Source organism: Pteropus vampyrus, unplaced genomic scaffold (genome assembly GCF_000151845.1).
Source record: "Pteropus vampyrus isolate Shadow unplaced genomic scaffold, Pvam_2.0 Scaffold53, whole genome shotgun sequence".
NCBI lineage: Eukaryota > Metazoa > Chordata > Mammalia > Chiroptera > Pteropodidae > Pteropus > Pteropus vampyrus.
In genome coordinates, this window is record NW_011888834.1 from 8081268 (window position 1) to 8088823 (window position 7556).

The 7556-nt window shown below is 34.8% G+C and overlaps 1 protein-coding gene across 1 annotated transcript in view; it reads left to right on the forward strand.

Annotated features, from left to right (window-relative positions):
• The window catches only part of GUCY1B1 (guanylate cyclase 1 soluble subunit beta 1), a 47127-nt gene that overhangs the window by 11124 nt on the left and 28447 nt on the right, over positions 1 to 7556 (forward strand). The gene's annotated exons all lie outside the window — the stretch shown is intronic.

Sequence of the window (7556 nt, forward strand, 5' to 3'; positions counted from 1 at the left end):
GTCCTGGTCGAACAAGTGCCTAAAAGACAGGTATATGTGGTGCCATCTAAGATCAGTGTCATAGATTGTAGATAAATGTTTGCAGCACCGAGATTACATTTAAAAACCAGATGAGGATGCTCACCATGTCGTTCAATTTTGAATGTAGCATCTCGTACGTATTGGACACGTACTATATGGTTCCCCAGTCACAGTCCTAAAGGCTTTATACTCGTCTCAACTCATTCTCACAATCACCATAAAAAACAGATTTGTTCATTATTCTTAATTTATAAACAAGAGAACTGAATCTTCAGTACTTTCAAACCACTCAGCTGTTACACATCAGACCAGGGATTTGGACACAGATAGACTTGTAATGGTCATATTAATGTGTTTGCTCCCAAAAGAGAAGGACCTATGACCTTCTCCTTTCCAAAGACAACCAATTTAGTAGGTGATGGTCAGCATATATGTGTTAGTATTACCCATTTTTTCCCCTGGATTTTTCAAGTACTTGTACAGGTGATTTTGGCCCTCTCACGTTTTTAAAGGCGTTTCTATTCACCAACCAGCACATCTATTACAGAAAATCAGAGCCTCAGAGATTTTGAGCAATTTATTTATTTTTAGAAGAGCTGTGACTCATCGTGCTCACGAAGTGAGTTAATGATTAAGCACACACACACAAGGGTCTAAGCAAATTCATTTTTCTGATGCAGCTATTAAAAAGGGCTCATTTGGAATGTTTGTGGATGTATTTTCAAAATATGGGCAATTACGAATGAACCTCTCACGTGGCAAGCCAGGCACAGTCAGGAAAAGAAAACAATTATATATCAAGAGTGATGTTACTTTACCTAAATCTGTGTCACAAGAGCATTTACTGTTGCTATTTGTAGTCCATGGGTGAGTGAGCGCTTTGATTCGAAAGGACTGACCTTTACCAACCGAAAGAAGGTCCAAGCAGGAAGCTGTCTGCCACTGCATTTAAAGGACCGTCTTTGGCAGCTCCCTCAAATTAGAGCCCCTGGGGGAGATTCAGACTTAGTAGGCATCATTGAATTGGGCTGTTGAAAATTGAGAGGCCATTAATGCTTCACACCCACTCAGAAAAAAGCCATACTCAGTTTCAGTTTTTTAGATATTATATATATATAGTTCTCATCTGTGTTTTATAGTAGGGGATTTTAATTTTAATAATGGTGGGACGCAACCCAGCATTGATGATGTCCTTACAGCTCACTTAAATGGATCATCCTAAGATTTACTGTCAAGATGACAGTAATTCCTTCACTTCCATTAAAACGCGCATACATTTATTGAGCTCGTGCTCTGCTCCAGGCACTTGGGTTAGACACAAGTGGTTAAAAAGCCAGAAACCCAAAACCAAAACCACAAAACTACAAGACATCACTATAATAAAAATACCTACTACCTGTAGAAAGGATAATTAGTGTAAATAATAAATTTAAATGCCAACAAATAACCATCTTTAAAAAAAAGTAAGAAATTAATTGCTACTGGGAAATTTTTCATTTATACATATTCAATTTTTAACCATGTTATTTTGGCTACAAATACATTGAATATGATTGTTTCTCATTTTGTCCCCATATGAGAGTTTGTCTTTATTTTTAAAGCTCTTAAGGGAGATCGAGCTTGTTTGTTTTTGACTATTTGAATTAATAAATTCTACTAGCTAATTAACAAACTAAGTGCACCTTTAGTTTACTTATTTTGATGCTGAATAAGAATTCCCACGACTGAAATGTCATTTCTCTCCCCACTTGCCATTTCCTCTTCCTCCTCTTTTCCCTCTTCCTTCATCTTCAGCCGCGAGGTTGTTGCCAGTTAAATGTACTGGGCATTAAGGGTGTGTAAGCGCTATTCTAAGCTCTTCCGTGGATCAGTTCTGCTAACCGGCATGGCTCCAAATGAGCACTGCTGTTCCTCTCTTGTACAGATGAGGGAACTCAAACATGGAGAGGTGAATTTCCAAGCTTGTCGCCACTACGTTTGGGATTAGCATAGTTGCTTCTTTTGTACACTGTCTTATGATATGGTGAAACCAAGTGAGTTTCTCTCTAGCTAGGTTTACTTGTTAGTCAAAGAAAGTGCTTTTTTACCTCATCCAGCCTCATTTCGGCCAATTTAAAAATAAAGCCTCTCTAAATATTTATTATTGTCTGCTGATCTCTTTCATTGAATAATTCACAAAGTAGAAAAAATTAAGTGCTTAATCCAAGGAGAGTTATTGAGTATGTAGATAAAGATAACAAGAATGACTGCAAGTCATACTCTATGGAAATAGTGGGAGATTATATTCTTTGGAGTTATTCAAGGGATTTTTAAAATAATAGTAAGCAACAGAATGTAATGACACAAACTAGGTTATATGATGGCAGAAGTCCTAATGGTTGTCATATGATAGATAAGAACTGTTGAATTCATTTTAATCCATTTTACCTATAGCTTCATATGATACTTATTGTCACCTAAAATTATTGAAAAAAACATATGTCCAAATCTTCCATTTAAGGGAAAAATTTATGTTATGTTTCTCAGAGAAGCCTGTGGTTTCCCTTGCACATAAACTAGATATATTTTTAATATTTGAAAATTACATAATTGTTTTGTGTAATGCAACAATTTAAACAAACTTTGATACGTCTTTTTTTCTGAAACAATAAGTGAGTCTTGAAAATTTGGTTAGTGTACTTGAATTTGGATAATTTAAGTACAAAAGAAATTTTACATATCAAGAAAATAAATCCTAATTATTATTAGAAAAGTTATATCTATATTTGATTAATCTTTTATTTTGCTTTTAAGAAAAAAAATTGAAAGTTATGGAATGACAGAGTGGGGGTAGAGAAATAATGTTACCTGAAATATGTAAATTGTTTATGTAATCTGAGTATTAGTTTACTTCTCAAATTTTGTTACATATGCTGATCACCTTTTGTGATTTCAGGTGGAAAAACATCTCCAAAGTTAAAGAGTATAATGTCAGAAGGGAGGCCATTAACACTTTCCACAAAGAGCAGTGGCAGGTACATCATGAAGATATGTCAGAGATTGTTATTATCACATCTCTGTGCTCTCTGGAGGCTAAAACATTTGACAACCTAAAGTGTGAACAAATATGTGTTTACCTAGCATTTATAAGAAAAGTAGTATTGAGGATTGAAAGACAATGAGAAGCTTTATTAACTTAAAATTTTTACTACCTTCAATAACCAATATTGTCTGAAATTAATTCTTTTGGATATTACTTCTTTTGCACTGTAAATTCTTCTGCTCAGTTTAATATATTAAACCTATTCTCACTAAAGTTTTTGTAATATCACCAATTAGCTTTTCTCCTGATAAAGGAAGAAGATGAAGAACAGGCTATAGAAAGAAGGGTAACGGGTCCAAAGATTAGATCAAAGAGATAAATTTTGCCTTCTGAAGTCTGTGCAGATGTGAACTTTTTCAGGAAAGGCTTCCTGATGATTATATTTAATATTGCATCCTGCCCCTTGCACTCATCACTATACTCATCCTTTTATTCTGACCTACTTTCTTTTGTAGCATTTATCACTTGATAATAGATTTAAAAATTTGAGCATATATTATGTTTATTTCTTATTGCTTGTTTCTGCCTGCTAAAATATATGCTCTATGAAGGCAGGGAAATTTACCTTTTTTGTTCATTGGTTTATTATAAGTGTTTAGAGAAGTGCCTGGGGCATAATAGGTGCTCAAATATTTGTGGCAAAACTCCTGTCCACAGGGTAGGGGAGAGGGGCAGTGGGAAAAAAATAATTAAAGGGTGACCCGAAGTTCCCAGAGAATTCTAAGATAAATGTAAATAAGGAATGTTAAGTATTTTGAATAATTCATTGGAAGTCAGTGTGAAATTTTGAAGGGAAGATGATTATTTCCTTCCATGTACTGGCTGTTAAATTTATATTTCAGCCTCCCTTCAGGTTGCATATTGGGCTGATCAGTTCAGGAAGTGAAGCTTAAAAGATAAGAAGCTTATTTTAATAAAATGAGACAGGAAAGAAGGAATGTGTTGATTCATGGTTATGGAATTCTAGAGAAATGGCTAGTCCTCTATTTAATTTAGAGGGACTTTGTGTTCTATTTGTATCTCATTCATTTAACAGTTGTTATGGACTGGTGAGTGTTTCTGAGAAACTGAGTTTATTACTGAAATTTGTGTCATTTGATTTATCCTAATTGGAAGAAATAGAATAAAGCACACACAGTGAGAGCATACATTAATTTATACTTTATTGCATATTTAATTAAAATTCATTTGTATTTTATTAGAATGTCTTAAATCAGAGACTTTAAAAGTACAATCTGTAGACCAATGCTGTTTCATCATAAACTGTTAGTGACAAAATGAGAAAAATTATGCTGTCTATACCCTTTGAATCAGCAATTTCATCTCCAGGAATTTATTCCATTTTTACACAGAAATATGTAATTATACAAAATATTCAATTATATGAATAACAAAGATATTCATAAGAATATTGTTTATAATTGTGAAAAAATAAAAGCAATCTAAATATCTACTAAAACTTTAATGTCTATACAATGCAACTTTATGCCATTAAAATATAGAAATATATTTAATAACATGAAAAGATGTCCATCAAATAGAAGTCAAAAAAGGAGGTTTTAAAGCAGTGTGATCTGGTGTGTGTTACTTATACGATATAATCAAGCATGAATAACTGGAATATAATATTAGCAGTAGTGATCTCTGGATAGTGGAGGATGTTTAAAAGGTTTTTTTTTTTTCCATTCCTATACAAATGATCCCTGATTTACGATGGTTTAACTCAAGATTTTTCAACTTTAGGATGGTTTGAAAGTGATATGCATTCAGTAGGAACCATACCTTTTGAATTTTCGATTTTGATCTTTTCCCGGGCTAATGACATGTGGCTAGTGACAGCATCTCTCATCGTTGCTGGGCAATGGCAGCAAGCACAGCCCCAACCAGCCACGCGACACGAGGGTCAACAACCAGTATTCCGCAGTGCACTATGTTGCAGCATTTTTTGGATACTGTATTCAACAAATTCCATGAGATATTCAACACTTTATTATAAAATAGGCTTTATGGTATATGATTTTGTCCACCTGTAAGCTAATGTAAGTATTCTGAGCACATTTAAGGTAGGCTAGGTTAGGTGTATTAAACGCACTTTCAACTTACAATATTTTCAACTTATGATGGGTTTATTGGGACATAACCCCATCATAAGTGAAGAAGCATCTGTACTTTAATTTTTATACAATTAGAAGTTAGAATGTATAAGATATATAATAACATTTATTGAAAGATAAGTCAGTGTTTGTACATTATGTTGTCATAATTTTGGGATATTTCACTGACTTTTGATATTCAAAAGATGAGGTTTTGATTATGTGTTCCTTTCATTTAATAGCAGTGTATGTTCGGCAAAAGAGAGAAGAATTTACATCTTATATATAGCTCTTTAAATTTTTGAATATGTAAACATGCGAAGTACCATATATATAATGCTTTAACAGCTTAGAACATACTTTTGCACACTTAACCTCTTTACAATTGTGGAAAGTGGGTTATATTTTTGCTCCTATTTTAGAAGGAAGGAATTTTAACGCTCGTATGCTTAATGTGATTTGTCCCAGTTTATTCTGCTAGTAAATTATAGGCTCTGAAATTCAGATTTCTGTACCTATCAAATCATACTCTTTTTTTTTTTTTTCACATGCACTGTTAAACATCACTGAAGGCAAATAACTGTATGCTGTGAAGGACATAAGGTTTTTAAAGTCTCTCTCCATTCCACCTGGACCTAAGACAGGCCACTATTTGGATTTGTTCCCTTGAGAAGACACTGGTTTCATAGCCATGAGGAACAGCTGTGATAGCGTAGCATCTGAGGGAGAAAAAGTGATTGTGCCTGGCCTGGCAGGATTTAAGGAGCTATTTGAGCTACTGTGTTGAAAGTTCACCTAATGATAGTGGCTTGTATTCTCCTGGCAGCGTACAAGGATTTAGATGAGTTAGACTGAGTCAGAGTGTGATATCCAAGCTCCATGTATTTTTCTAAATTTAACATTAGAAAAGATATCTGGGAACTTGTCGTTTCTCTTCTACAACTGGCAATGTTTTGAACAGTGGATTTTCCCTCATCTTTGGACACTCGTTTGAGAAAAAAATAATCTAAATCTTATTAAATAAATATATTTATGTAATCGTGACAACTATTAAAGATAACTGTTATATTCTTTCGTTAATACTGTGTCTGTTTTGAGTTACTGTATTTTATAAGCTAAGGATATGTTAGAAGATTTCATCAGTCTACTTGGCACCTCAAACTTTAATATGTTTAAAATACAAATCTTGATCTTATCCCCAGTATATCTGCAACACTCTTTCCCAGTTCAGCTACTGGTGACATCTAGCCAGTTGCTCAGGCCAAAATCTCAGTGTCATCCTTGTGTCCTTTCCTTCTCTCACACCCTGTGTCCAATCCATCAGCAAGTCATGTTGAATTTGCCTTCTGAAAATGTCTGAATTTGGACCACTTCTGAATCAAGTTATCAACCTTTCTCTCCTGAATGTTGGCAGTAGTCTCCTCACTGTCTCCTTGCTATGTCCTAGACCCCTTAAGTCCGTTCTCAATGCAGTAGAAGGATTGATCCCTTTAACCAGGTCAGTTCATCTCAGTGCTCCTATCGTAAGTGCCAGGACCCTCCATTTCATTCAAGTAAAAGTCAGAATCATCCCAGTGTCCAACCCCATGTTACCTCTCTGATCCATCCCCTTACAGCTACTCTGTCCTGCCTCTGTTCCAGCCACAACAGCCTCTGCGGTTCCTCCCACACCCCAGGCTGCTCCAACCCAGCCCTTTGCATGTGCTCTTCCCTCTGCCCAAAACACACTTCCCCAGATTGCTCATGACTCCCAGGCTTTACTCAATTGCTGGCCACTCAGTGAGGCTTCTAGCTATTGTACTTGAGCTCGCAACCTCCCTACCTGGCCTCATTTTTCTCCAAACTACTTGTCATCATATATGTTACTTATTAGTTTTATGCTCCATCTGTCTCCCCTCCTAGAATACTGATGTCTCAAGAGGTCAGGTGTTTTTGTTTATTTTACTAAACACTGCATTCCCAGTACCTAGAACAATGCCTGGCATATATAGGGACTCAACAAATATTTGCTAACTATTAAATCTAAAGTTGTTTCTTGATTATATTTAATATCAAGTATTCTATTCAGTATTAGAATACTATATAAATATGTTGGTCTCACTAAACTATGCATTACTATATTATTTTAATTTGGAGAAGGGATTGTAAAATAATTACGTGACATCGATTTAAACAAATCTGCCCCAAACAAATCCTGTTTCAGGTATAAAACCATTGTTTATACATTCATTCATTGTAGCTATAGTACATATTCTTTTATTTCAGCTTTTCTTCATCTCTCTATCATTTTTGTTTTCCAGAAAAGAAGCACAATTAGATGAAGAAGGACAGTTTCTTGTCAGAATAATATATGATGATTC